This window comes from Callorhinus ursinus, unplaced genomic scaffold, assembly GCF_003265705.2.
Source record: "Callorhinus ursinus isolate GAN/ISIS: 27379988/994484 unplaced genomic scaffold, GSC_fseal_2.0 scaffold25, whole genome shotgun sequence".
NCBI classification, from domain to species: domain Eukaryota; kingdom Metazoa; phylum Chordata; class Mammalia; order Carnivora; family Otariidae; genus Callorhinus; species Callorhinus ursinus.
The window spans coordinates 34106876-34133952 of NW_027397087.1; the positions used below are offsets into that span (position 1 = coordinate 34106876).

At 52.3% G+C, this 27077-nt stretch overlaps 1 long non-coding RNA gene across 1 annotated transcript in view; it reads left to right on the plus strand.

Annotated features, from left to right (window-relative positions):
- The first annotated feature begins 7743 nt into the window (after nucleotides 1–7743).
- Nucleotides 7744–27077, plus strand: part of LOC112833328 (uncharacterized) — a 29820-nt gene continuing 10486 nt past the window's right edge. The window contains exons 1-7 of the long non-coding RNA XR_003210603.2: nucleotides 7744–7941; nucleotides 11130–11216; nucleotides 13013–13150; nucleotides 22565–22800; nucleotides 23035–23626; nucleotides 24893–26617; nucleotides 26729–26980. This is a non-coding gene — a long non-coding RNA (uncharacterized lncRNA). The remainder of the gene's footprint in view (nucleotides 7942–11129; nucleotides 11217–13012; nucleotides 13151–22564; nucleotides 22801–23034; nucleotides 23627–24892; nucleotides 26618–26728; nucleotides 26981–27077) is intronic.

Sequence of the window (27077 nt, forward strand, 5' to 3'; positions counted from 1 at the left end):
ATTTATCAGACCTGAATATTAGAAATAATTAAGGCATATGACAACAAAATGTTGATAAAATAGCATGTATTTGTGTTGTAGAATACATTTTTAAAAGCATATATCAAACAATATTCAAGGGACGCCTGGGTGGCTCAGCCGGTTGAGCGTCTGACTTTGGCTCGGGTCACGATCCCAGCGGGAGTCTGCTTGTCCCTCTCTCTCTGCCCCTCCCACCACTCATGCTCTCTATCTCTCTCAAATAAGTAAATAAAATCTTTAAAAAATACTTAAAAATACGGGAATATGCTTACCATGGAATGTTAAATATTAAAAATGAAACTCTGTGTGTGTGTGTATGTGTGTGCACGCACGTGCGCACAGTGACTCAGTTTTCTACTCCTCTGTATGCAGTGTAGAGAAGAGGTGGAATTCACATGGTCTGTTACTTGATTTCCTGCCCTCAGTCCTCCCACCTTAAAAGGGGATCATAATTGTTGCCCCCCCCCCTCCTCCCCTCCCCACCCAGGGCCGTTAGAGGATGAATGAGGTATCCCGTGTAAACCTGATGTAAGTTCTAATTCTTCATGAGAGAGCTTCTCTCTCCAGGGAGGTAGACTATTCCTCAAGGGCGAGGAATCCAGCGGTTCCTTTACCTGCAAGACAAGGAAGAGGGATGGTGCGCATTAAGATCTAAAGGTAAACTTTAAAGTTCTGAGACAGTTGAGTTCCAGCCCTGACTCAACCTCGTGCTCCCTGCATGACCTTAGGTAACTCACCATCCCTCTCTGGGCTTCAGCAGCTTGGAATCAGATGAGGGAATAGCCACGGTCCCCTTGAACGCTGTCATGATGCCATTCTCCTTGCACGGTTAAAAGTCACTGTTGTCTCCTAGTCTGTCTGAGTCAAGGCTGGGCTCACGGGGCCCTTGGGCCCCCAGATGGATGGATTACCCGATGGACGCAAGGATGTTGACACGGGACGGCAGGCATTTTCATTTGTTTCATTCACTTTTGTGTCCTCAATGCCTAGAACAGGGTCTGGCACCTACTGAGTGCTCGACACCTACTGACTGAATGAAGAATGAGTGGGGAGAGGAATGACGGGCAATCCTGAAAGCCAACCTGAGATGGGTGTCCTCGGGGACCTCCCCCATTGGCTGTGGAGCCATTAGGGAGGGAAGGAGGGAGTTGAAGGTAAAGGGGGTGCCGGTGAAGAGTATGTGTAGGCGGCTGCAGCTTGGTGGAGGCTGGGGCTTGCAGCACCTACTGTGTACACCCTGAACAGGTCAGGGGGCGGCGGGGGGGTGGGTGGTCCCAGGGCCCTGAACCTGGCTCTGTGCTGCATCTTTTACCTGTATTATGTTATCTGAGCTTCACTCGATTCCTGGGAAGACAGTATTATCATCCCCATTTTATATACAAGGCAATGATCTCAAGGGGGGAGGAAAATGTGCCCCAAGGTCACCCAGCTTGGAGGAGCCAGGATTTGATCCCAGGGCTGTCTGATTCCCAAACCCTTGATCTTGACGCTATACTCCACAAGTGTTTCTCTCCCTAAACTTCTTTTAGTAGAAAGGAAAGATCCACTTTTGCTATGTGTACATCTTGGGAGGTATCCCGGAGCTGCCCCTAAATCACCTCTGGATATGAGTGTTGTGCTGGGAATGGGCCGTCGGCTGGTGATGGATCCCCACCGTCCATCATGCCCCTGTGGCCCTCTGACACGCAGTGCTGGAGCGTAATCAGAGTGATGGTGTCCTGATCTATGGGGCACGTACATCATCCCAGGGCTGGTACCTTGACAGAGTACCTTAGCTTGCTGTCAGCAGGACAGCCCCTTAATGTATTTCCATAATATATCACCCACTGAAGGTGGCCAAGGAGGCCCACGGACGCCAGTCAGCTAGAGCCCTTTCCATGAGTCTCCCTGAGTCAGTTCTTGGTCTCTTAAAATTCATGTGTGCTTGCGGAATTTGTGTGAGCACAGAGAAAGCAGAAGAGAAGGGGGCAGAAGCAGAGAGAAGCTGAAAGGTGAGAACGGAGATGGGGAGGAAGGAGGAGGGCGCAGGCAGCAGAGGGAAATGGAGGAGGGAGAGAACAAAGGTGGGGGGGGAGGAATGGTGAAGGGTGGGGTGTCCAGGGCTGGGGTATCCAGGCTTAGAGAACAGGAGGGTTGGGGAGCAGTGCAGAGGTGCTAGCTTTGTAGCTGGGCACAGACGTTGTTGTGAAGGACATTTGTGTTTGGCCTCCTGGGGGCCTCATTCCCCTGGGGACTGGGCAGGTGGAGGGAGGAGGCATGGGTGCTGGCAAGACATGGGTCAATGGAAACTTCTGCTCCCTTCACAGAGAACCAAGGGGGCTGTGTGGTCTGCCAGGACCTTTCTCATTCTGCCTCCCTTGCTCCAGAAGTCACCTCGGTGGGAGGGATCCCCAACACTGTGTCTTGGACCCCAGTACTCCATGCCCACTCACCCACTGGATAGCTTTACTCAGACAGCCCAACAGCAGCACACACTCCGAGGACCCCACGCTGTGGTCATCTGTCCATGCCGGGTCTCCCTCCCTTTTTACCGCAGCCAAAGGTCTCGCCAGGCTCCGGCGCCTGAGATCTCACAGTCATGCCCTCTCCGCCGGCCCCGCGTTCAGTTCTGTCAGTTCTTTTCCGTCTCTGTTGCCTTGATCCTAGCCCACATTAGTTAACTCTTGGGCCAGCCCTCAGTCGAATATTTACTAAGAACATACTCCGTGCCAGACACTGTGCCGGGGGGACAGCTCATGGTGGTGTCGATCTCTCCCCTCATCAACCTATCCTGCACATCACTACCCAATTGGCCTTCCTAAAGTGCCCTTCTGTCGCGTCACTTTGTAATCCCTAACGTTTCAAAAGAACGGGCTCCCCACTGCCAACTGGATGTCTATGTGCCACACTTAGGGACTGTAAAGAGCTGAATGGGAGCATGATTTGCAGGTAGGTGGGTCTGAGGGTCTAGGTCCAGTCTGGAGGGGTGCCGCCCGTGTTGTCCATGGCTCCTCACTTGGCTTCCGTGAAGAGCTGAAGGAGAAAGAGGTGTGAAGAACATGTAACTCTAGTATGAGACTGGGCACCACAGTACCCAGTCTCACTGTGCCATCACATTAAAACATAGTCTAGAAAACACAGGGCTCCTGGGTGGCTTGGCTGGTTAAGCGTCTGCCTTCAGCTCAGGTTATGATCCGAGGGTCCTGGGATCAAGTCCAGCTTCGGGCTCCCTGCCCCTGCTTCTCTCTCTGCCCCTCTCCCTCCTCTTTCTTGCTCACTATCTCACTCAAATAAATAAATAAAATCTTTAAAAAATATAGAAAATACAAATAGAACTGATTTCAATCTTTACTGGATCTCTTACAGGGCATTAAAGGAGCTCCACATTATGACCCTCCTTAAAATCCCATTGTCTCTCCTTCCATCCTCCTAGCCCTGTAGCGGCTCCATGGTCTCTCCCCATCCAAACACACTTCACAGTGTCCTGCCAACACCCTTTTCAATATCGGGCTTTTCTGTGTCTCTCTCCTTCCTCCACTCCTTCCTGCTGCCCCTTAATTTTGTAGAGCAACTTATTCGCCTTGGGTTTCTCACATTCTTTTCACTTCATGCATTATTTGGGTTCTCTAAAAACACAGGAGAGTCTGGAAGTTGACCCAGTAAGCCTATGGGTTCCAACACCAGCTCTTGGAAACCCTACCTTACTGCATCAAACTGTTTTTGCCCCTTCATCAAAATCAATTGAGCATACTCGTGTGGGTCTGTTTCTGGGTTCTCTGACCTGTCCTATTGATCTGGCTGGCTATCCCTCTGCCATTACTATTCAGTCTTGATTACAGTGACCACCTAAGCCTGAAATTTGATTCCTCCCATTTTATTCTTCTTTTTAAAAATTTTCTCAGCTATTTTCGTTTTTTGGTCTTTCCATATAGATTTTAGAATAATCTTGTCTACAAAAAAAATCTTGCTGTGATTTCGATAGGAATTGTGTTAAATCTGTAATCAGTTTGGAAGAATTGACAATTTTACTATGATGAGTCTTCCTATCCATGAATACAACATGTTTTTCCATTTATTATCTTTGATTGCTTTCATCCACATTGTATAGTTTCAGCATATAACTCTTATTATATTGACACTCTAAGGATCCCTTTTTGGGGGGAGCAATTCTAAGTGGTATTGTATTTCTAATTTTGGTGTCTATGTGTTCATTGTTAGTATATGGAAATATAATAGATTTTATATATTTATCTTGAAACCTGTGATCAGTTCTAGGAGTTTTTGTTTGTTTTATAGATTCCTTGAGGTTTTCTATGTAGAAAATCATGTTATCTGCACATAGAGGCAGTTTTTCTTTTCTTATCTGCCTGCTCTTTTACGTCCTTTTTCGTGCTTTATTGCATTGGCTACAACTCCCTGAGCTATGCTGAATAAGAGTGGTGAGCACAGATAACCTTGACAGTTCTCAGTCTTAACAGGGAAATAATTGAATCTTTCACCACTAAGTATGCTAGCTGAAAGTGTTTTGTAGTTGCTTTTAATCAATTTGAGGAAGTTACTGCTCTATTCTTATTTCATCAAATGCTTTCCTGTATCAATTTATATGATCATATAATTTTTCTTATTAATCTGTTAATAAGGTTGATTACATTGATTCATCTTCAAATATGGAACCAGCGTACATCTCTGGAGTGGACAGGATTTGGTCATGGTGCATAATTCCTTTTACATTTTGCTGAATTTCATTTACTAATATTTTGTTTAGGATTTTTACATCTATATTCATAAGGGATAATTGTGTCTTTGTCTGTTCTGGTAATTGGGTACTACCAGTGTCATAAAAGATTTAGGAAGTGTTCCCTCCTCTTCCATTTTTCTGGAAGGAATTGTGTAGAATTTGTCATTTCTTCTTTAAACATTTGGTGAAATTCTCCTGCAAACAGATCTGGGTCCAGAGACTTCTTTTTGGGGGATTTTTAAAAAGATCATGAATTCAGTTTTCTCAATTAATTACAGATTATGGGACTATTCAAATGATCTATTTCATTCACTTTTGTGTCCTCAATGCCTAGAACAGGGTCTGGCACCTACTGAATCATTAAGTGAATTATGGTAGCTTGTATTTTTAAAAGAGTTAGTCCATTTCATCTAAGTTGTCAAATTTATGTGTGTAGACTTGTAGTGTTCCTTACTATGCTTTTGATGTCTTCAGGGTCTGTAGTGATAGCCCTTGTTTCATTTCTGACATTGGTAACTTATGTTTTTTTCTCTTTTCTTCTTTGTAAGTTTTTCTAGAAATTTGTCAATTGTATTGATCTTTTTAAAGAACCAGCTCTGTCTTTCATTCATTTTCTCTATTTTTCTGTTTTCATTGTCATCCAATTTACTCTTATCTTTGTTATTTCCTTCATCTGCCTGGTTTGGGTTTATTTTACTCTTCTTTTTTGAGGTTCTAAGGTGGGAGCTTAGATTAGTGATTTGAGATTCTTCCTCTTTTCTAATGTCTGCACTTAGAGACATAAATTTCCCCTTCAGCATGGCTTTAGCTGTGTTCCACAAATTGTGATGTGTTCTATTTTCATTTTCATTCAGTTCAGTGTGATTTTAAGTTTCCCTTGAGGCTTCCACTTTGACCCCGTGGGTTATTAAAAGTGTGTTATTTAGTTTAGAGTGTTTGGAGATTTATCTGTTATCTTTCTGTTCCTAATTTCTATTGTGGTTGGAGAACACACTCAGCATGATTTCGATTATTTTAGATTTGAGGATTGTTCTATAGCCTAGGATATCATCTATCTTGGTATATGTTCTGTGGGCACTTGAGAATAATGTATCATTTTCATTTGTTGGGTGGAATGTTCTGTAAAAGTTGATGAGAACCTGATGGTTGATGGTGTTGGGTTCTTTTATATCCTTGCTTGTTTTCTGTCTAGTTGTGTATAAATTATTGAGAGAGGGGTATTTAAATCTCTAATTCAATTGTGGAGATAACTATCGCTCCTTTCGGTTCTAGCAGCTTTTGCTTCACGTATTTTGCATCATTGTTGCTTGATGAATTCACATTTAGGATTTCTAGGTCTTCTTGGTGGATTGCTTCTTTTATCATTATATAATGTCCCTTTCCATCTCTGGTAATTTTCTTTATGCTGAAGCCTACTTTAACTGATTATTGTTATAGCCACTCTAGCTTTCCTTTGATTAGTGTTTGCATGATATATCTTTTTCCTTTCTTTTGCTTCCAGCCTGCCTATGTCACATTTGAAGTGAATGTGTTGTGACAGCATTTAGTCGGGTGATGCTTTTTAGTTCACTCTGCTAATCGTTGTTCTTTAACTGATGTATATAGACCATTTACATTTAATTTAATTATTGATATGTCAAAGTTTAAGTTTGTACTTTTGTTTTTTGTTTTCTGTTTCTTTTCTCTGGTTTTTGTTTCTCTGTTCTCTTTTTATTGCCTTTCTGTGGGTTACTTGAACATTTTTTGGAAAGAAAAGTGAGCAGGCACTGGGGCTGAGGGACCCCCTACCCTGCCTGGCCCTGGACACAGGGGTTGTCAAACCAAACCCTGCAGAGCTTGACTCCCAGTGTGAGCTTATTGAGTAGTGATTTGCTTCTTTGTCCACTAGGTGAGCGGCGGACAGAATCCTGGGTCTTCTGAGGTTTCACGTCAGCTCTTAGTCCCAAAGAATGCCTCTGTGGTGGCGCTTCAAGCACTGAGCAAGCTGGACTGCAGGAGGTGATCCGGAGGACCTTCACGTCCTGTCAGTAAAGAGAAAACGCGGACTTCAGAAAGGAGGGACTTGACTCAAAGGCACAGTAGATGGGAGAATGCTTTTCCCTGAGTCTAGCAGAGGGACAGTTAAGGAAGGGTTGTCTTCTGGTTGAGGGGGCTTCAAATCCGGGGGGCCTTTGGCAAATGAAAGAAATTTAACTGTTTAGTTGATAAACATTGTGTTCCATTTGACCAGTGGGGACAGAACAGGACAAGCCAGGGGAAGGAAGTTGGGGCATCAGGGTGGTTTCTCAGGGATGGGAGAGGGATACTGACTCCAGTGGGAGAAAGGTGGGAAAAGGCAGCCGTCCTGGGACCTGGAGAGAAACGCCTGACCACCAGCATGTCCACCTTCCTCAGCCAGAGGCCTCTGGGGCTGCTACCAGAGAGGATAAAAATCACATGTGAAATTTAGTAGATACTCATCTATAAGACAAAGAATGGGAATTTGGAGGATCTGTGTCTGCCTGTCACAGGTTAACAAGGGGGCAGAGTTGAGTCCCGTCTAAGTCGTATGGGGAAGGATGGCAGTGAACCGCAATGGCCTTTTCTGGAACAAAAAGGGGTGAGGGTGGGGTTTCTTTAACCCTCGCGCTTCCCAGGATCACAGGTGTAGGAAACATTCAACAGGGTCAGTCCCATCCTAGAAATTGAGTTGAATCCTGCAGGAAGCCTGGATCAAACCCAGCGTTTGTCCAGGAGGACAATCAGGGCTCTCAGCGGGCGTGGGCCCCCCCTCCCTGTGAGTGGCTCCCGGCAGAAGGCCCCCTGAGCGCTGGTGGGCGGGGCCGGGGGCGGGGGGTTTCCCAGCCAGTAGCAGGGCTCCTAGGCCCACAGCGGCTGCGCCTAGCTCAGGGATTAGCTTCCCTCCTCCCACTCCCCCTACCCTCCCAACTCCTGGCCGCCCCATTCCCTGCCTGCCACACAGCTGTTTTGCCAACATTGCTGCCTGATTATCTTTCAAGTGGCTTCTTGGAGCAGATGTTCCGGCTCCTTCCTGCATCGAAAACAAACAGGCGCTCTGTTGTCATTTGCTCTCCTGGGAAAATCCCTCTGCTGGCGCAAATTCTTCTTGAGAGGTTCAGGGACTTCTGTGAAGTCTCTCCCGGCTGCTCCTTGCCAGGAATTTGCCTCCAGATGGATGACAGGGGCTCCTCAGGTCTTCCGAGGTGTGTGCCCCCTCCTGGGCGTGGGCTGGGGAAGTACACTTGTAACAGAATCAGATTCAGACCTGGGGGAAGCCGGGGGGGGGGGGGGGGGCTTACTCCTGTCACTGCCTTCCGGATCCTATTTAACCTTTTGAAAAACATAAACATCTCACCGACTTTGATTCTGAAAGATCCCCCAGCGGTTTGTCCCCCAGTTGAAAAACCTCTGTTTGTTTCCAGGAGCCTCACCAACAAGGAAATGTTGCTGGCTTGCTTTTTGAGGTTTGCGTTATGAAAGCAATAGGTTTTCAGTTTCTGTTTTATGAATATGAAAGTTGAATGTGTCTTTCAAAAGGTACCCATTTCATGACCTCACCTTATTGAGAATCAGGGCTCTGGGTCCACCAGGCAGCTGCTTGGCGAGTGGTCAGGATGACCTGTGACAGGCCAGGAAGTGGCTGCTTTTGCAACCTGCTATGTGTGCAGAAGAAATTGCAGCCTCCGCAACTCACTCCTGGACGTGAGGCCTGGGGCGCGGGGGGCCGTGGGGCCTCTAGCTCCTATACCAGTTGGTTGCAGCCTGTTAAGGGCTCTGGGAGGAGAGGGGAGAGACACCGGCTGGGACAAGCCAGGAGGAAGAAGCTGGGCCATCAGGGTGGTTTCTCAGGGCTGGGAGAGGGATACTGACTGCAGTGGGAGAAGTGTGGGAAAAGGCAGCCGTCCTGGGACCTGGAGAGAAAGGCCTGACCACCAGCATGTCCACCTTCCTCAGCCAGAGGCCTCTGGGGCTGCTACCAGAGAGAAGAAAATCACATGTGAAATTTGATCTGTCCCCAAACGTTCATCGATTTGGATAACAGATCTTGCTGTCGCCCACTCCGTTCCACTCCCCCACTTTGTCACCAAAGTGTCCTCCTCTGGCTAGCTCAGTACCCACCTCACTTCCACTCTGGCTGGGCCCAGCATTGCCCAGAGGCGTGAGCCTTGCCACACGTCTCAGGCCTATCTGGTGCTCATCCTGCTTAGCAGAGTTGGGCTCAGTTGACCATGTGGTCATGATACCCCCTCGTCTCTTGATCTCTGAGACCCCAGCCTCTCCTGATTTCTTCCTGTGTCTCTGGCTACTCCTTCTCTGTCACCTTTGCTGGCTTCTCCTTCTTGATGTGCAAATGTCCACGTTTCTCAGTGAGAGAGGGCTCTGCCCTCTGTTCTGTTGTAGACAAGGGTTTCACACACGTTAGACAGCATACAAGCACTCCGGGGTGATCGCTAAACATGCGGGCTCCGGAGCCCCGCCCCTAGAGATTTGTCTCAGGGCCAGGGGGCCCAGAAATTTGTATGTTCAACAAGCACCTGGAGGGATTCCAAGGCTAGTATCCACGGAACGTGCTTTGATGAAGTTCTGCATTGCACTACTGCATATATGATTTTATCTGATCCCAAGGCAGAGCACAATACTTATATGCTGACAAGTCCTCAATTGATATTTCCAGCTCAGACTCCTCAGAGATCCAGGCCTGTATGTCCAGATCTCCTTGGCATCTCTATTTGGACATGACCCAGGCATCTGAACCTCAGGATTCCCAAAAGTAAACTTGATTTTTCCTTCCCAGAACATCTCTCCCTAGCTTCATCTCAGGAAATAGAAGCCAAGCCCCCGGGGCTCCTTCAGATTCCCCTCTCTGCCTACTCCAGGTCCAAAACATCCACAAATCCGGCATCCGAGTTTACCTTCAGAGTATTTCTCCAGTTGGCTGTGTCTCTCCCACTCGGGTGCCCCTGTCCCTCTGTGCCAAGCCACCAGCGTCATGACCTAGGCGACCTCAGGAGATGCCTGCATGGTCCCCTTGCCCTAAGTCATTCCTTGACACCAGCCAAGGAGGAAGTATGAAACTCTCTTCAGAGGCTTCTTATTGTACTTAGGATGAAATCCAATCCCCCTGCCCCATGACATCAGCCCCTGCCTGTCTCTGCCTGTCTCTGCCCTGGCTGTCCTGTCGCCCTGGGCCTTATACCCTGAACTCTGCTCAGTTTCCAGAACAGGCCAAACACTTTCCTGCCTCTGGGCTTCTGTACATACTGTTCCCTCTGCCTAGAATGCTTTTCCCTGGTTGTTCAAGGGTCTCTGGTTCCTCCTCATTTTTAGGTCTCAGTTTTCCTGACCTCCTTATTATTAATATTATCACTTGCATCCTATTCTTCTTCATCATGGCCACCTGCCCATTCTTTCATGGTATTTCATGGAAGCTCGTAATTTGTAAATACGTATTTATTAATGCTTACTTAAATCTTTTTTTGTCCTTTTCACCGGACAGTATGTTCTGTGAGGGAAGGGACCATGTCTGCTTTTTTATTACCTAGCACAGATTAGTACTTGATAAATATGTGTTGACTGGATGGAATGAAATTTGTTTCATCTAGTTGTGTAACAGTAGAGCTGTAGCCCTGTTATTCTACTGCACTGTCTCCTGTTCAGACCCGTTTGAGTCTGTTCCATTCTGCTTTCGTCTGGTGAACCCTCTTCTACCCTATTCTAGTCTGTTCTACCTCGTTCCAATCTGTTCTGACCTCATCTGTTCCACCCTGGTCGATTCTGTTCCAGCCTGTCCTGGTCTAATTCAACTGTTCTGTCTCTGTCCTCTTTTATTCTGTTCCATGTTCTTCCAGTCTATTCTGCTTTTTCCCTTTCTACTTCTTTCTGTCCCTCCCGTACTATTCTTCTTGGTTCTATTCTATGGCGTTCTGTGCCAGCTCACTCCTCTTGCTCTATTCTGAGAGATTTATTCTCACAGTGCCCCCATTTCATCTCATCTTGCCTCAGGGCTTCCCCTAAGGTGTTAGAATACCTGCTTTGTGCTCAGTCCTTTGACAAGGACCTGTGAGACTATAGGAGAAGGAGATGCCATCCTGGGCATGAGAGAGCCCCTGTGAAGGGTGAGTAAGTGGTAGAGAAGAAAGCAAGAGGTGGTCGTGTGGATCTAAGCTGAGCCACGATGGAGAAGATTTGGTGGCGAAGAGAGGATGACAACATGAGAGAAAGCAGGTAACAGGCCTAAGTGTTGGTGACACACTGAGGACACCAGCCTGAGAAATTTAAGAGGGAGCCTCGGGTTAGCACAGGTGGAGGGTAGAGAGGAATGGGAGATAGAAGGTCAAAGGTAGATTAGTCTCCTACTGACCGGCTTGTTGCTCTGATGTTTTTAAACAAGGGTACTCCCCTGGTTTGAAGATGGCTATTGGGACACCATCTGGCCTCGAGACATCAGGAGAGGCAGTGTAGTCCAGTAGGTCTTTGGGTAAGTTGCTTGGCCCTTCTGAGCCTCAGTTTCCACATCTATAAAATGGGGAGAATAACACCTACTTTGGGTTTTGTGAGGAGAAACAGCTGAGCCTCCTATGCTGAGGGTTGGACAAGCATTCAACCCGGAGCCTGGCCCACCACAGGATCTCAGTAAATGTTCACTGTCTCATCGCGCCCCGTCTACTGAGTAATCCATTCTTATTTTACCAGGTTAGCTCTGAGCCTCAGTTTTCCCAACAGTGAAATGGAGACAGTGTGGAACCATCGCGAGGTGTTCGAGGGGCACTGTCTGAGTTAATGTTTTTGCTTTGAGCTTGAAGAGACCAAATGCACCATCAGTGTTTGTTGATCAAACGGTTGATTGTAGCTTCCTTACAACCACCATAATAACACTTAGCACAGGGCTGGGAATACCGGAGGTGCTTCATAAATACCCAGGGATTGAAGCAAAAGTGAAAGAATCTGAGAAAGTGGCAGGTGGGTTACCCCTTTCCAGTGCACACCAGGCAGGGGGATGCTGGGGCTGAGCCCATGAAATTTACACCAGACTTCCAAATATATTCAGAATCAGGGAATTAGGAGACAACGGAGGAGGCTGCCAAAAAGAATTTATCTCGGAAGTGGAGCTTGGGGAATAGCACTAATATTTTCGGAAATTGAAACTCCAACCATGAAATTGCCTATCATTTATCATACATGGTCTCTCAAAGGGGAAACGGAAAAGCATTTAGTCTTATTGCTTTTTAAACACATGATTGCTGAGCACAGCCATCCAAGCTGCGGTTTTAAGAGCTGATGTGTCTGACAGGGTCCTGCCAGGCCGTCCCTCCAACGTCATGTTAAGGCTGTGCTCTGAAGACTCTCCCGTGTCAAGCGCCCTGGGCTGCTCATGGTGAGGGTCCCACCCAGGCCTGGCCGGCGCCACTGGTGCCTTGCTAATTCTGGCACGTGTCAGAACCTCCAGATGTTCTCAGATCATCCCCAGTCCCTTCTTTGTGCCCAGCAGTCACATCACTGTTAAAGGCTTCAATACTTTTAGTTTCAAAATGCCCTTTCAAAGGGTCCACTGTGTTCTCCTTGTCCACCTTACCTGCGGCTGACCATCACATGTCTCTCTCCCCCAAACCGACTGCAGGGATTTGAGTCTCTGTGTGCAACTGGCTTCTGGGCCTCCTTGGGTGGAATGCCCACAGGCTCATCACATGCAGCATGCACCGTCTTCCCATGCCCCTGGCCAGCCTCCCAGCCTCCCCTGCTTGGCGGAGGGCATCCTGTGGCCTCGATAGCTGGGATTGGCTCTGGGGCCCAGACACACAATCACTCCACGTGCATCAGGTGCCGTTCTGCTGCCATGTGACTCATCACAGCTGATACCCTCACTAGGGGCAGGTCCTGACTAGCAGCCTTTGCGTGGGGAGGGGGGGCACTGTTTCTTTGTGCACTGCTTTCTTTCTTTTTTTTTTTCTTTAAAGATTTATTTATTTATTTGAGAGCGCGAGAATGAGAGTACATGAGAGGGGGGAGGGTTAGAGGGAGAAGCAGGCTCCTCGCCGAGCAGGGAGCCCGATGCGGGACTCGATCCCGGGACTCCAGGATCATGACCTGAGCTGAAGGCAGTCGCTTAACCAACTGAGCCACCCAGGCGCCCTGTGCACTGCTTTCTATATGAGATAGTGAAGAGGGAGGGAGAGGATGGGGTAGGCAGGGGCCAAGCCCTCTTCAGCCACCCTCCTGCTCCCAGTAACCTTGTGGGAAAGACAGGGACGGCGAAATTTTTGTCCCCATTTACAGATGATGGATCCTGAGGTTGCAAGAGCATGGGTAAGTCATCCAAGGCAACCACACCGGAAGTACTGACCCAGGGCTTCTGACGTCCAGCACCATGTTCCTGCTCCTGCACAGAGGAATGCCCCGGGACAGTGGCATATGGTGAGAGAAAGTCAGAGGACATGAGTTCTTGCTCCCCTCCTGTGCTGCCTGCTGCTCCGTACTTGGGTGGGCCCCGGGGAAATGGGGGTGATACTGCAGCAGCATTTCCTGGGACTCTATGTCCCCCCTGGTCATTGCACTCTGGCCCATGGCTTTGGATACCATCTCTGTGCTGCTGATGCTCAGACCCTCCCCCCACCCCCACCGTGAGCTTGGCAGCAGATTGCCAACTGCCTCCTGGCTGCCTCCTCCTGGAAGTCCTCCAGGTACCACCAAGTTGAACGTGCTTGCTTTTTGGGAATTCTGAGTTCCGTCTTGGAAATCTTCACATCTAGACCTCGTTAACTTCATTCCCACCCGAAAGGCTTTTTTGAGTGAGGTTTTATTAATTTCTCTCTCACGTTTCTTCAAGACTCACCGCCAGCAATGGTTATGTAATGAATATGTCTTTGTACGTCGTCAGTATTCCGCTTTGTCCTTTACGCTATTATCGCCTCTTGTAAGACTCTTTCACACAAATGTCTGCTCCAGTCCAGTCCTGGCTGGTGCTGGGGGTGGGTGGACTTGAAATCTCTTGCCATAGTAACTTTTTCCATTTATTAAACATCAAGCCTCAAAAGTTTCCCTTTATGTCTTGGTTACCAAGAAGCTCAGAACATTATGAAGTGTTCAACCCTAGTCATTTTATTAGCCCACACTGTAATATATGTTCTTCTTCTCTTTGTACATTTTTTTTATTGTGGTAAAATATACACAACATAAAACTTGCCATTTTAACCATTTTTAAGCGTACGGTTCAGTGGTGTTAAGTACATTCATATTGTGCAACCAGCAGCACCACCCGCCTCTAGAATTCTTTTCATCTTCCCCAACTGAAACTCTGTCCCCATGAAACACTAGCTCCCCATCCTGCCCACCCCTGGCCCCTGGCCACAGCCATTCTACTTTCTGTCTCGACGAACTTGACTAGTCTAGGCACCTCCTGTGAGTGAAACCAGACACTATTCGCTCTTTCGTGACCGACTTGTTTCACTTAGCATAATGTCTTCAAGGTTCTTCTATGTTGTAGCCTGTGTCAGGATTTCCTTCCTTTTTAAGGTTGAATGGTGTTCCCCTGGATGTGTATCCCACATTTTGTTTATCCATTCATTTGTCAATGGCTGCTTGGATGGCTCCCATGTTTTTTGGCTGTTGCGAACTCCACTGCTAGGGACGTGGGTGTATAATGACCTGTTCAAGTCCCACCTCCCAATGCTTTTGCGTCTATGTCTGCACGTGGATTTTAATTTCCTATTTTAACAGCTTTATTGGCTATATGCCTGTCAATATGAGAAGCAAATACACCTAACCGTTTTGACCAGCACTGTATGTCTGCCCTAGTTCTAGGTCCTTTACCTATGCTGTATCTTTTGATTTATTGTAATCTCTATTTTACAGTTGAGAAGTTGCTTCTTTTTGGAAAAAGGAGGTGTAACAATGATAACAAAGCTATTAACTAACTAACCGAGCTGCCTCTGCTTTCCTCAGCCCACAGCAATAGGAGTCCCCCCCCACACACACACACCGCCCCCCCCGCCCCGATTCGATGGAAATGCTTTGGCAAGGTCATCGGGGGTCTTCAGGCAGCCAAGCCAGTGGAAACCAAACCTGCAGCCGCAGCTGACCCCATGACCACCAGTCCTTCCTGAACCTTCTTCCTTGGTGTCCGGGATACCCTCTGCCCTAGGTTCCCCTGATTTCTTTCCTCGGTTGTCTCTTTGTGGGGTCCTTTCCCTCCACTGACCTTCAAAGGCGGGCAGTCTCCATGGCTCTGTCCTGGAGCTGCTGCTCCTCTCACCCTTTCTGGGTGATCCCTGATCTTCCTGCCATTGTGGTCACTGCCTCTCCTGGCAGATGGCTCCCCAGTCTCTATCTCTAGTCCCGGGCCACCCAACCCTGAGCATCGCCCTGGCATATCCAGCTGCCGGGCCGGTGCATCTCTCCCTGGAATGCTCCACAGTGAACTTAAATTCAACACGACCCACGTGAAGTTCATTACAGCCCGCCCCACCCACTGCCCCATGTACCCGGCTGCTTGAGCCACCAACCAATTAGCTAGATTTCAGTTTATCATCCTGCCTCGCCAGTCTTACCTCCTTGGTATTTCTAAGGCTGGCCTTTCTTTAGTCCTCTTTTTAAGATCAGGCCTCATCTTCCCTTGCCTGGAGTGTCCGAGCTGGCTGGGGACAGGTCCTCCCCTCTGGGCTTGCCCTACTCCGACTCATCTTCCCCGGCTGTCGGATGGGCTTAGCTCGCACACAGGGCTGGCCGTGCCACTGCTGTACTCACAGCCCCCCGGGGGATCCCCGGTAGTGACAGGATAAAGTCTGAGCTCTGAGGTTGGCATTTACACCTCCACAGCCCGGCCCTTGGCTCCCCTCCCGCCGGCCTTGCCACTGTGTGGCCCACACTTTCCTCGATCGAGTGTGCGCTGAGTGCCTACCCCGTGTCAGCAGCGAGGGGCCTGTGGTGACGGGGCTGAGAGCGGGGTGCCTGCCACTGGGGGGGTGGGGGAGAGACGGTCACCAATCCGGGGTCACTCAGTCTGGTCTGTTTCATGATGGGAAAGCATGTCGGATAAGGAGTGTTCCATACCGGGCACTGGACACGCTTGGCCCCTTAAGTCCTGACCGTGATCCTACGCTCCTTCCCTGTCTCTGCCATCTGGCGAGCTCAGGCCTCCCTGATTTCTCCCCTGGGGCCTCTCCCATGTCCTCCTAATTGGTCTCCTCTCCTGATCTCCAGCCCACCCCACCCAGTGCCACCAGAACATCCTTTCTGAAACACATCTGAAGACGGCTGCAGGAAATGGCCAACGTCTTTGATCGAGCTCGAGGCCCTTCACAGTGAGGGTCTTTTCTTTGCCCCCGAGCTGCCCTTCGCTCCTGCTCTCGGCCACTGGCCACGCCCCACTGCCCGTCGGTTCCCGGCCGGGGGCGCGGGAGCGGGGCTCTAGCGGTGGGCACAGAATGCCCAGTGAGAGATGGACACAGGAGCTGCAGGCCATTCTTTAGCATGTTCTGCAGTGAAGGGGAGCAGGAAAACCAGGATGGGCGCTAGGGAGAGGTGTGGCGATGAACGGAGCTTGTTGTTTATTATAGGGATCCTAGAGCACGCGCATCCTGCCCGGGGTGACCTAGTGGGCAGGGAGAAGATGGGGGTGCAGAAAGAGGAGACACCCGGGTCTCGGAGTAGGTGAGAGAGGTGGGATCCAGGCCCCACGTGGAACAGGGGGCCTTGGGCAGAGCAGTGGCCACCGTCCACTCCCTGGGAGGGAGGGAGCAGAGACGGGGTGCAGGTACGGGAGGGGTGCCGGTTCCCTGATGGGAGGATGAGGGAGTTCTCTCTGATTTCTACTATCTTCTGAGCAAAGCCTGAGGTCACTGCAGCGAAGGGTGTGTGGAGAGGAGAGGAGAAAGGACAAGGCATCTGTTTGGGAGAACAGGGTCGTGCCGGCCCAGGCAGCTGCGCGGCTGAAGTGCTCCTTTGAGATTTGAGGCCACGAATTTAGAGGAAAGTCATTTTGCTTTTTCTGCAGCTGCATCTTGCTGAAGGGTGCAGGTATCACATACGTGTGTGGTTGGATGGTGCCGAGCCGGGGCATGGCTTCTAAGTGTGAAGAAGGAAGGGAGGGGGATTGTGAAGGGTGGACATGAGGGCCCCAGATGGGTACTGATCCTGGGACAGCGGTGGTTGGTGGCCGGAGGGCTCGGTGAGGCAGAGGGAGTGTGATCCGGAAGGATAGCAGGGGGCAGGTGGTCCCAGGTGGGGGGCTTAAGGTGGATATTTTGTAGATGGTAAGGTCAGGGTGTGATGCCCAGGGCCGCCGGGTGGATCCGATGGCTGGAGTCAGCCAGGAGGAGGAACAGAGAGGCGCCCCCCTGTTGGATCGATCCTCAAAATGGACGTGAAGTCGCCCAGTGGGGGTGTGACCCAGGGGGGCAGTGGGTGACCCTGCCACAAGGATGGTGGTGAGAGGTAAAGTCACTTGGCATAGAATTCAGAGGAGCTGGGGCTTTCAGAGGGGGAGGGTGGATCAGAGGGCACCTGCCTCCCCTCCCAGCCCCAGGTGATGGGGGATATGGAAGAGACAACAGCCTCCCCTAGGGAGGGGGCGGGGAAGTGGTGTGTGTGTGGGGGGGGACAGCCAGGTATCGGTTAGGGCAAGAAGTTCAGAAAAGACACTGGGGAGATGGGGTGTTAGGGATGCTAGGCCCCGAGTCCCCGGAGCTGAGGAGGGGTGGCTGGATACCTCCGTCTCTGCGCGGGGCTCAGATCCTGCTCTATGAAGGAACGTACCAGCCCCACGCCTCTCTTGCTTCTGGTTCCTCAGCAGCAAAGTGGCGTCATGGTCACTTGCTAGTGAATGATAAGGATGCTTTGGGACGAGGGTGTGGGCCCAGCCCCGGGCCTGGTCAGGCGGCCCTCCGGTCGCGCCTCACCTGCCGCTGATGGGCGGGGGGTGCCCAGCCAGGCGAACCCACCAGGTGGCAGTGGGAGGTTGTTGGTCCTGCTGGCCTGGGGAGGCCCCGCCCTCCGCTCTGTCCAAGTTGTGCTGGTAAGAGATGCAATGCATTTTGAGGACGACTGAACACTGGCAGCACCGTGTCTTGGCAGGTGCTCGCGGCACAGGTGCGTGGGTCACTGTGAGGCGTGGGGAGGTGTGTGGGGATGCAGCGCTGTGCTGGCCTGGGGGCAGGAGCCGAGGGTGCTGGCCAGAGGTGGGGCAGGGCAGGTGGTTTCATCGGGCATTGGGAAGAATCCTCGAGGCACCAGCCTATGCGGGAGAGAATATTGGCATTCTTTAAACTAAATTAATTTGGACTCAGAGTCCCTAGGCTGTCTAAATGGGGAAATTCAACCTAGTGGCACTGGTTTCCATGGAGATGCCCATTGGCCTTGCCCTTGTAGATCCTTCAGAGCCAGCTTTACTGGAAGCTTTGCCTAGCATTGTGAGGCCCGGGGCCACCAGGAGTACCCTACACCACCTTTGCCTGTCCATTTTGCAGAGGAGTGGGTGGAGACCCCAGGGGCCTAAGGCTGGTTAGCCTGTGCAGAATGGCTTGTCTTCCCACGACTTCTTTCTTATCTGGGGCCAAATCCCTAGAGGACAGATCACGAGCCCACTTACAGTCAGGAAAGGTGGTTGGTGCTGTGGGTAGGGGAAGACAGTCCTGACACTGAGGAGGGACAAAGGACATTTTGGAGGAAGCAAGATCAGACCAGGACCTGGGAGGAGCGGGGGACACTGTCTCCCTGGGGACAGTGAGAAGGGAAGGGTGTTCCTTGGGGAGGCAGCAGCAAGGACAAAGACGTGGCAGTAGGATGAGCTAGCACGCTTCCAGATCACAGAAGCGTCTAGCCTGGCTGCTTGTGTTGTAGCTGGACTTAGGTGACTCCCTTCCTTGGACCCTAAGCTGGTTGACTGGAGGGAAGGGGGGTCCTCATCTGGCCCCCTCGGGTGTGCAGTTGGGCTCACTTAATCTCCTCATCAGCCCCAAGGGGCACATGGTATTGGCTCCGTTGTGCAAATGAGGAAAATGAGGATCAGCCAGAGGCCTTTGAATCCAGTCTTGTGCCTCCCTCTGCTCACTTGGCTATGGACAAAGCGGGGAACCATGTTGGGCACCCTTAACTAAGCACCATGAAGAGGGGAGAGGGTGCCCTGTCATCCCAAGGACAGCCCCCAGGAGACTGATGGTCATTTGTCCTGAGGGGCAGCGGGCAAGGCTACAAAGGCAGAAGCCCACTGGGACCCCAGCTCGCTGCCCGGACCTCCTTGGATGGATCCGTTTCCTTTCTGTCTTCCATTTGCCATCACTAGCAGGAAGGGTCTGGCTGGCCCCTCACCACGCCCCTTCACCCCCATAAGCCTGTGCTTCGTCTGTTGCCTCCAGTCTGTTTGAGGCTGACAACTTGGTTCACTTCTGCCCCTGTGACCCTCCCCAGCCAAGGATTCATGCTTCTTCAGCATAAACATTTCAGGATCTGGGAAGTATCTCAACCAAGTGGCTGAGCCATTGGTACCAGCCCCATCCTTTAACCAACTTTAGGGTCTGAATTCCCCACCTGAAAGCAGACATTCATCCAACATTCATCCAACCTGTGATGGGCCCACTAGGGCTCTGAGTAATGGGAGCTGTCGTTGACCGAGTGCCTCCTCCATGCAGACCCCCCCAGCAACTGCATTGTATGTACCCTTACACTCCCCCTGTCAGGATTGGAATTCTTTCTCCATTCAGCCCAGAGAGGTTAAGCAACTTGTCGAAGCTCTCACAGCTTGCAAGAGGTAGAGCTGGGATTAGAATCCAGAACCCTAAGACTCCAGTGCCTGGGCTCATGCTGTGTGACCCATCACTGAGACACCCATCCCTGGTTGGGCCCCAGGATCCAGGGACATCCCATATCTGCACCCCTGCCCCCCGGGGGGCACTGCTGACGGCATCTCCTCCACCAGGCTAGGGGCTCTATAGTCCTGACTCATAAACTATGAGGGACCACGGCCCGGCAAGGAGAGTCAGACCCACCGAGCAGTCTCTCCATGGTGTTTGCGGGTGGGGGCCTCCCTTCCTGGCTCAGGCAGGCAGGCGTGCACCGTGGCTGTCTCCAGGCGGCAGTAGGATGAATACCTGATGGTGATTAGCTAAATCATAACATCGCTCATGCCATGCATAAGTGATGAACCAACTGGTGCCAGGCCGTGCTGAGCGGCAGTGGGCACCCCCCCTCCCCCCAGCCTGGAGAAGCCACCACAGTGCTGCCTCCCTGTGTTATCTGGCACATCAAGTGCTGCGACAATGAATATAGATTGACCTTATTATAGCAGCCGGCTGCTGATGCCAGGCGCAGCCAGGCATACTTTGCACAAATTAAAGGTGTCAGCATGTAATTTACGGTTCATGGCAAAAAGGGGTGGGTGGGGGGAGGCACCGAGGCAGGTAGCAGGGAAGGTGGGCCGGCTTTGGGGCTTGCACCAGGAGCCCACGCACTAATGACAGGAGGTGCCGCCGATGTGTCATTTCATTCCGGTTTGCACGTTTTTAGCTATTCCCTGCTCAAGGGGAGCAACCCCCCCCCTCCTTAGCGCCACCCCGCCCCCCACAAGCTCTGTGTGTGTGTGCGTGTGTGTTTTTCAGCTAAATTACTGGTTTTACCTGAAGAGCGTAAAGGAGGTGTGCTAATTTACGGCTCAGCAGATAAAGCTGCAGTGTGGGGCGCTGTCTGGGAAGCCTGTAATACAACATCATTTGACTAACACACCCGAGAGCAGCTTGACATCTCGAGTTGGGCCTGTGATTAAAGGGGTCGTCTTCCTCCCCCCGTCCCTGCTCCGACACGGGGAACAGATTAAACTCGAAGCAATAGATCTCGGTTTTCTTGCCATCCCACTGATATTCACAGTACACAGTTTGACACAAAGAGTAAGTTATACATCACAAACAACAGCCTCTGCTCTTTACCGTCCAGAATTAATTTTCCATTTGCTAAGCTTCCTGCTTTTCCAAGCCCATTTTCCTGCCGCCGAGCAGGGCTCCTTTCTCGAAAAGGCAGGGGAGGAAAACCTCAGGTCAGGACTGGAAAGGGATGGCTAGCTTTGCCCCTGGGGTTTACAGATGAGGAGAGCAGGGCCCTAAGTGGGGAGCTGACTTCCGGCAATGGTCCTGTGTGCTGGTGGCGGCGATGGGGCTGAAAGCCGGTCTTCCATGGTGGTGTCAGGCGTGCCACCCCCCGCCCCGGCCCTGCCCAGCCCCGCTGGAGTGGGGAAGGTGGGCGGGGGTGTGGAGGAGCTGGGAGACTGCCGGGCTGCCTGAGTAGCTGGTTGTTCTCCGCTTGCCTCCTACCCACTCTACAACCTACAAAACTCTCTCTGCCCTTCTCTGCGCCCCAGGAAGGGACCATTAGGGGCTGCTGGGGCCTCTGGCTGCCGCCTGGGCTTGGCCAATGGAAGGTACCAGAATGAAAAGGGAAGGTGGGAGGAGAAAGATGGGTCTTCCCCCTCTGCCACCGCCGTGAGGCCGTGGCCCTGGGAATGGCCACCTCCCTCTGTGACTGCGCTCTGGGGCGGGGCAGCGGCCCCTGTTCCATAGCTCCAGCTCCCACTGGGCTCTGACAATGCCGTCTGCTCCTGCCTCTTTAGGTGTGAGGCTCCAGCACCGCCTGGCATCACAGAGCCTCGGGACCCCTTCGGATCCCCCTGCCCCCATCCGCCTCTGTCAGCAGCCCCTCCACTCCTGCCCCTCCCATTGAACCGTTTGTGGGGAATTCTGTTTCCTGCAGGACAGCACCTGGCGTCATTTGAAATGTTCGGAGAACTCTGAGCAACACCTAGTCTTTGTGGAGGACCCATCTTGCCCGAGTCCTCTGCCTCCAGGCACACACTGGGCGGCAAGTGTCCAAATCTCCCATGGCAACCCAGGAAGAGTCAGGGGCCCTCCGGGAACCTTCCGGCATTAACCCAGCTGTCCTGTTGCAGCCTCTGACCGCCCCCTTCCACCAAGCCCTGCAATAAGTGCTTGCACACTTCACCTTGGGGGAGTTCACAGGGGCCACGAGCTTGGGACTCGCTGGCTCCAGGGCTGAGCACCTTTCTCAATGCTGCGTGGGAGGTTCACCTCGCCGAATCCACACAGGACACACACGCAGACACAGGCACAAATGATGAAATGTCTTTTGGGAGCAATAAGAGGAGTGTGGGTGAAGAGGCAAGGCCAGGAGTGATGAGCACTGGAGGTGGCAGATGGGGTGAGTAAATCAGGGAGGGCGTCCGGGAGGAGGTAAATAAGTACCGAAGACAAACGGGAATCTGGATGGAAGCGTGCTGCTGGGAGCTTTCCTAGCACCCCTCTGTAGACAGGTTGTACCAGAACCACCGGGTTGGGCAGCGGTTAGGGAATACGGATTGCATATGGACTCCCAGCCTCACCTCTGACTTCCTGAACCAGAATCTCTAGGGCTGCAGTCTGAGAGAGTCTGTTTTCTTTTGAGGCAAATCTGATATGCAGCCCATCCTGGGAAGCACGGCCCCCCCTTTTTGCCTAGGGCAGCACACAAAGGAGGTGTAGCTAGGCTCAGGGCCCCACGGCACCTGATTCCACAGCTAGAGCTTGAACCCAGGCTCCCAGCACAGTGCCCAGCCCTCCACTCATCCAGGGGGCAGGGAGGGGGCATAGCCCCCCAGACCCTGGTCTCACAGCACTCCCGCCTCCCTCCCCTGGCCGCCCCGCAGCCCTCCTTCAAGATGGCAAGCAGGGGGTGGATGAAGGTGGTGGCAAAGCGAGAATGCTCCTGGAATAACATGACATTTAGAAATATGAATCAGCTGGCACTTTCTGTTTTCTCCTCTGCACCAATTCCCCCCGCCCCCACCCCCACCAGGCTCTGTCTCCAAGCTGCAGGAACAGCAGGAGGCCTGGACATCCAGGCAGGGAGTGGAGCCAGCAGGGGGCCACCCACTTGGAGGAGTCGATGGAGTCTGAGATGACGGTACAGACCCGCGCTCTGGGCCAAGCGCTGCCCCTTCACGCTGTGTGACTTTGGTCGAGGTGTGGCACCTCTCTGGGCCTCGGCACTGGGACGTTCACCGTCACTCCTGCCGTGTGAGGGATGACCCTGCGAGTCTCGCTCTATCCCCAACCCCCTCTTCTGCCCTGCTGTCCTGAAACGCCACAGCTAACGTTCCGTTCCTTCGGTCCCTGAATGACTGGAGCCCAGGATGGGGCAGAAGTGAGGGCGCTGGGAGAGGGAGGGTGCTAGAGGTGGGGCAGACAGGCCGGGGCAGAGAGTGAAAGGCCAATGGCTCAGAGAGGTGTCTCGGGTGCCAACCTCCCTGTCTTTCTGTCTGTCAGCTCAGGAGCCGTGATGCAGAGGCAGAGAGCACCCCGTGCCCCATCAGCTCCTGGCTCCGTGTCAACATGTGGGTTGGCAATAGTGAGCCAACGGCACCCTTGTGGTCTCCAAAATATGACGGTGGGTGGGCATTCCTCAGGTCTGGCTGGGACAGCCCCTCAGGCAAGGGAGCCCGGGCTTCTGCCTCACCCGCCCCAGCCCCTGCAGCAGCCCGCGGAGGGAGGCAGCTCTGTGTGCGTTTGCACACCCCCACCCCCAGGTCAGGCCTGACTCCCCACATGTCCCCGCAGGCTGACGCAGGGCTGCGCGCACAGCAGGTGCCCCAGGGACATCCACTGCACGGCGTCTATGTACGCCCACGGGGCCCTCTCAGTCCTGCAAGGCTTAAGGCTTGTTCTCAAGAGGGTCGCCCTTGGGCCAGGCTCCTTCCTGGCCCTCAGTGACCACATCTGTGAAATGGGGGTGGCGGTCAGGCTCACAGGCGGAGGAGCCCTTCCTGCTCTTGCCCTCCACAGGTCCCTTGCTTCAGGAGGAGAGCGGGCGGGAGTGTGGCGTTAGAACCCAAGACAGCTGTGCCTCATTTACCACCATGTATGTAGTCAGACAGGGCTGGCATGCATCAGGTGCTTGGTTAGTGTCTGCTGGGGGCGGGCGGGCAGGGTGGAAAGGAAGAAAGGGGGTGGGGAGAGAGGTAGGGTCAGGCTGGGGTGTGCAGCCCTATCAGCTGGCTCCTGCCCAACCCGCCTCCTGATGAAGGTCACCCTGGAAGAGATGATGGGAGGGACCCTGGAGGAAACTTCCTGCAAAGCAGAGCTCCATTCTAGAGACTAGGGAGTTCTGCTGCCATTCTCCACACCCCTTACTCTGAGGAGCCCTCCAGCCAGCAGCAGGGACTCGGAGCTGAGCACTCCGAGCCCTGAACCTTGGCAGACCACCCCACCCCACAGCCCCACTGAAGGTGTGTGAGTTGTAGACCCCTGTCTAGGAAGGATGGGGTTTAGCTGGCCTCTGAGTGAGGGTGGGGATGTGGGTGGCTTGTTGAGAAAAACGTACCCCGGAAGTGGGCAACGTAAGAACGGGGAGACTTTCTATGCCTAGGAGCCCAGGGCCCATTTGTGGTTCCTCACCTGGCTTTGTTACCTGCCACTAGCTCTTAACCATTGATCAGAAATAGACGTTTGCTCCCCTGTGTGTGACCTGGCAAGTGGTCAGAGCACCCTATCTTGCCTGGGGCTTGTCTCCACCAACATCCTGGCTGGCCGTGCCCCGAGCACAGGCAGGAAGTGCCCTGAGTCCCCTCTGTAGGTGACAGGGCTGCCCTGCCCTCAGCTAGCTGGGAGAGTTTATGTCTTGTGATTTTGTTTTCAAGGCAAATTTCTTCTTTGCTCTTGGTCCCTTTTTTTGTTTGTTTGTTTCTCTTGAAGGCCCTCGGGGAACAGGAAATGGCCCAGAAGCATTTCCTTTCCCACCCTGTACCCGAATGCTGTTCCCCAGAGCTGCAGGGTCTTTGATGGCATATGTTGGGTGGGGAGGCCATTGGGACAGGGTGGGCCCTAGCTTAGAACCAGAGCCTCAGGGGGCTCTAGACACGAGAGGAAACCTCGAAGAGCTACAAGCAGGCCATTTAACTCCTGAGGAAGCAGGAGTCCCAGGGAGGCCACTGGACTCACCTGGCGACTTAACATTCCCCATTTCGTAGAAGAGGAAACGAAGTCTGCCCAGGGTCGTGCCACAGCGGGGCAGAGCTCTGCCCGGAACGCCAATCTCTGGGCTCCTTGTTCTCTTCCAGGACACTCTGCTGGTACCTTCACGTGCATGATTATTTATAAAGTAGCTGTGATTAACCCTGCTCTACAGATGAAGAAGCTGAAGCTCAGAAGAGTGACATACTGGGCAAATAATTACACCTTCATCTCTACTGAGATCAGATGCCACAGGTCCAGTGGGGGCCCAGGGGTTGGCTCCTCCAGGAAGCCCGCCAGGAGTGTTGCATTCTCCAAAGTCTTAATGAACTTATTTTGAGGGACAAAAAAGAAAAGAAGGAAGGAAACATGCATGAGATGCTCACTCATTGGCAAGTACTGCACAGGTACTCATGGGGTCTGGACCACCCTGTGTAGGGCTCCTTGTACAGATGTGGATGTCAAGGTTCAGAAGGCTCAGGCCCAAACCCAGGGCTGGCTAAGTCCCAAGTACAATGCGCTTTTCTCACTTAGTCAACCCCATGGTTTATTATTCTAGAATTGATTCCTGGGTGCTTGTCTCTGCAACTCAGCTCTAAGCCCACCGACTCCAGAGATTCTGCAGACCCGCGGCCTGGCCCCGGGGGCAGTCAGCAAAGACTCAAGGCCTTGAGAAGGCAGAGGGGTCACGGGCCCTGGAGCAAGCAGGCGGGGTTCAAATTGCTCATCTGTCACTTAGCACCGTGACCGTGGGTTCTCAGTTTTCCACTCAGGGCTTTAGCATCTTCATCTCTAACGCAGTGGGGGTAATAACCCCGAGTCTCCGGCTCACCACGTGATGTGTTGGGGAGGAGATGAACTGTGAGTTTCAAGCACGCGGCATGGCCCAGAGCGGGTGCACAATACAGAAGAGCTAACTGCTCTCATCAGCTCCCAGTGTGCACTGGGTGCCCCCCACTCCTGGTTGTGACCTGGCCCTCCCGTCCTGGAGGGCACCTGCCTCCTCTGCTCCCCGTGCTCTAGCTCTGGGCACCCAGGGGCCTGTTCGTCTTTGTGTCACTAGCTGTGGGTGGCTAGTGTGACCCTGCCCTGCCTCCCGGCTCTTCACCCTGTGAACCAGGTGGGGCTCCTTGGTGCCTCCAGCCGCCCAGAGGGAGGCAGGGAACTCAGTGAAGGTGCTGGCCTCCCCCTGGCCTGCTGGGAGCTGTGGAGGAGCCCTGGAGATGGTCTCCTGGCTTCACAGCCAGGGGTGCGGTGGGCATTTGCCAAGGGGACCAGAGCACCGCCCTGCAGATTTGCTGTAGACTGAGGCTGGTGGCGTCTCAATCCCCAGGATGGTGGCAGCCAAGCCCCCAGGCAGGGTGGAAGAGGGGGCGGGGATAGGGAGACGAAGCCACTTAAGTCAGCCACCAGGAGGTGTGATGGGCAGAGCCTGTCTGCATGATCTGGGCTTCTGGCTAGTTCTCCCATCCTTGGTCTCAGGTGGCAGTGGCTCCCTTGGGTGCTCAAACCAAGCTGACCTCTCAAAGGGTAGTTTGGGCCCATCTGAGGCAGGAGTGCTGGGACCTGTAGGTTTTCTTCTTTGCACTCAGTCGTTACGTGGAGAGAGGTGCGGAGGGGTCAGAGATTCTTTCCTAAGCTGCTGCTTCCGTATCTCTCTATATACACCCCGCTGTGAAGCTCTGAGCCTGATCTTGATGAAGGACGTTCTTTTTTTTATCTGCGGGCGTCCATTTCCCGGGGGCGGGTGGTCCTATTTTATGATCTCCAGGGGGAATTATCCTCATTTGATTGTTTCTTGCTCCTTTCTGTCTCCCCCACTACTTTGGAAACCTCCCCACAGAGATTGCGGGGTTTTCATCTGTGCTGGGACCCCAGTGCCTAGCCCCAGAGGGGCTCGGTAAGTCTCCTCTACAGGAATGGGAGGCCCCGTCATCAGGCCGGGCTGGATAAGTGATGGCAGGAGCAGAGGAATATGAGGTTCATTTAGAAAGTTCTTCTGACCATCCAGGGGTGTTCATGACACTCAGCTCGTTAGATCGCCTGCATAAACTGCAGCAGGGCCAGGCCCACGCCCTGCACAAATGAAAGTTCCTGAGACCCGGAGAGAGGAAGCATCACAGGCCAGATGACACCACTGGCTGGAGGGACAGCAGCAGGAGTGTGTCTCCCTGGCTTGAAGTTGGATCAGGCTCCTGCAACAGTGCACAAAGGGGTCACATTTCCACCTGGAAATGGAGCCTCAGGCTCCTGAATCAAAACCGTAAGTCCTAATGGGGCAATAATAAGTAATAGTAATATATCTCTGTAACGAAGGCCAACAGATGAGGAGCTGAGGCCCAGGGTGGTGCCCTGGATGG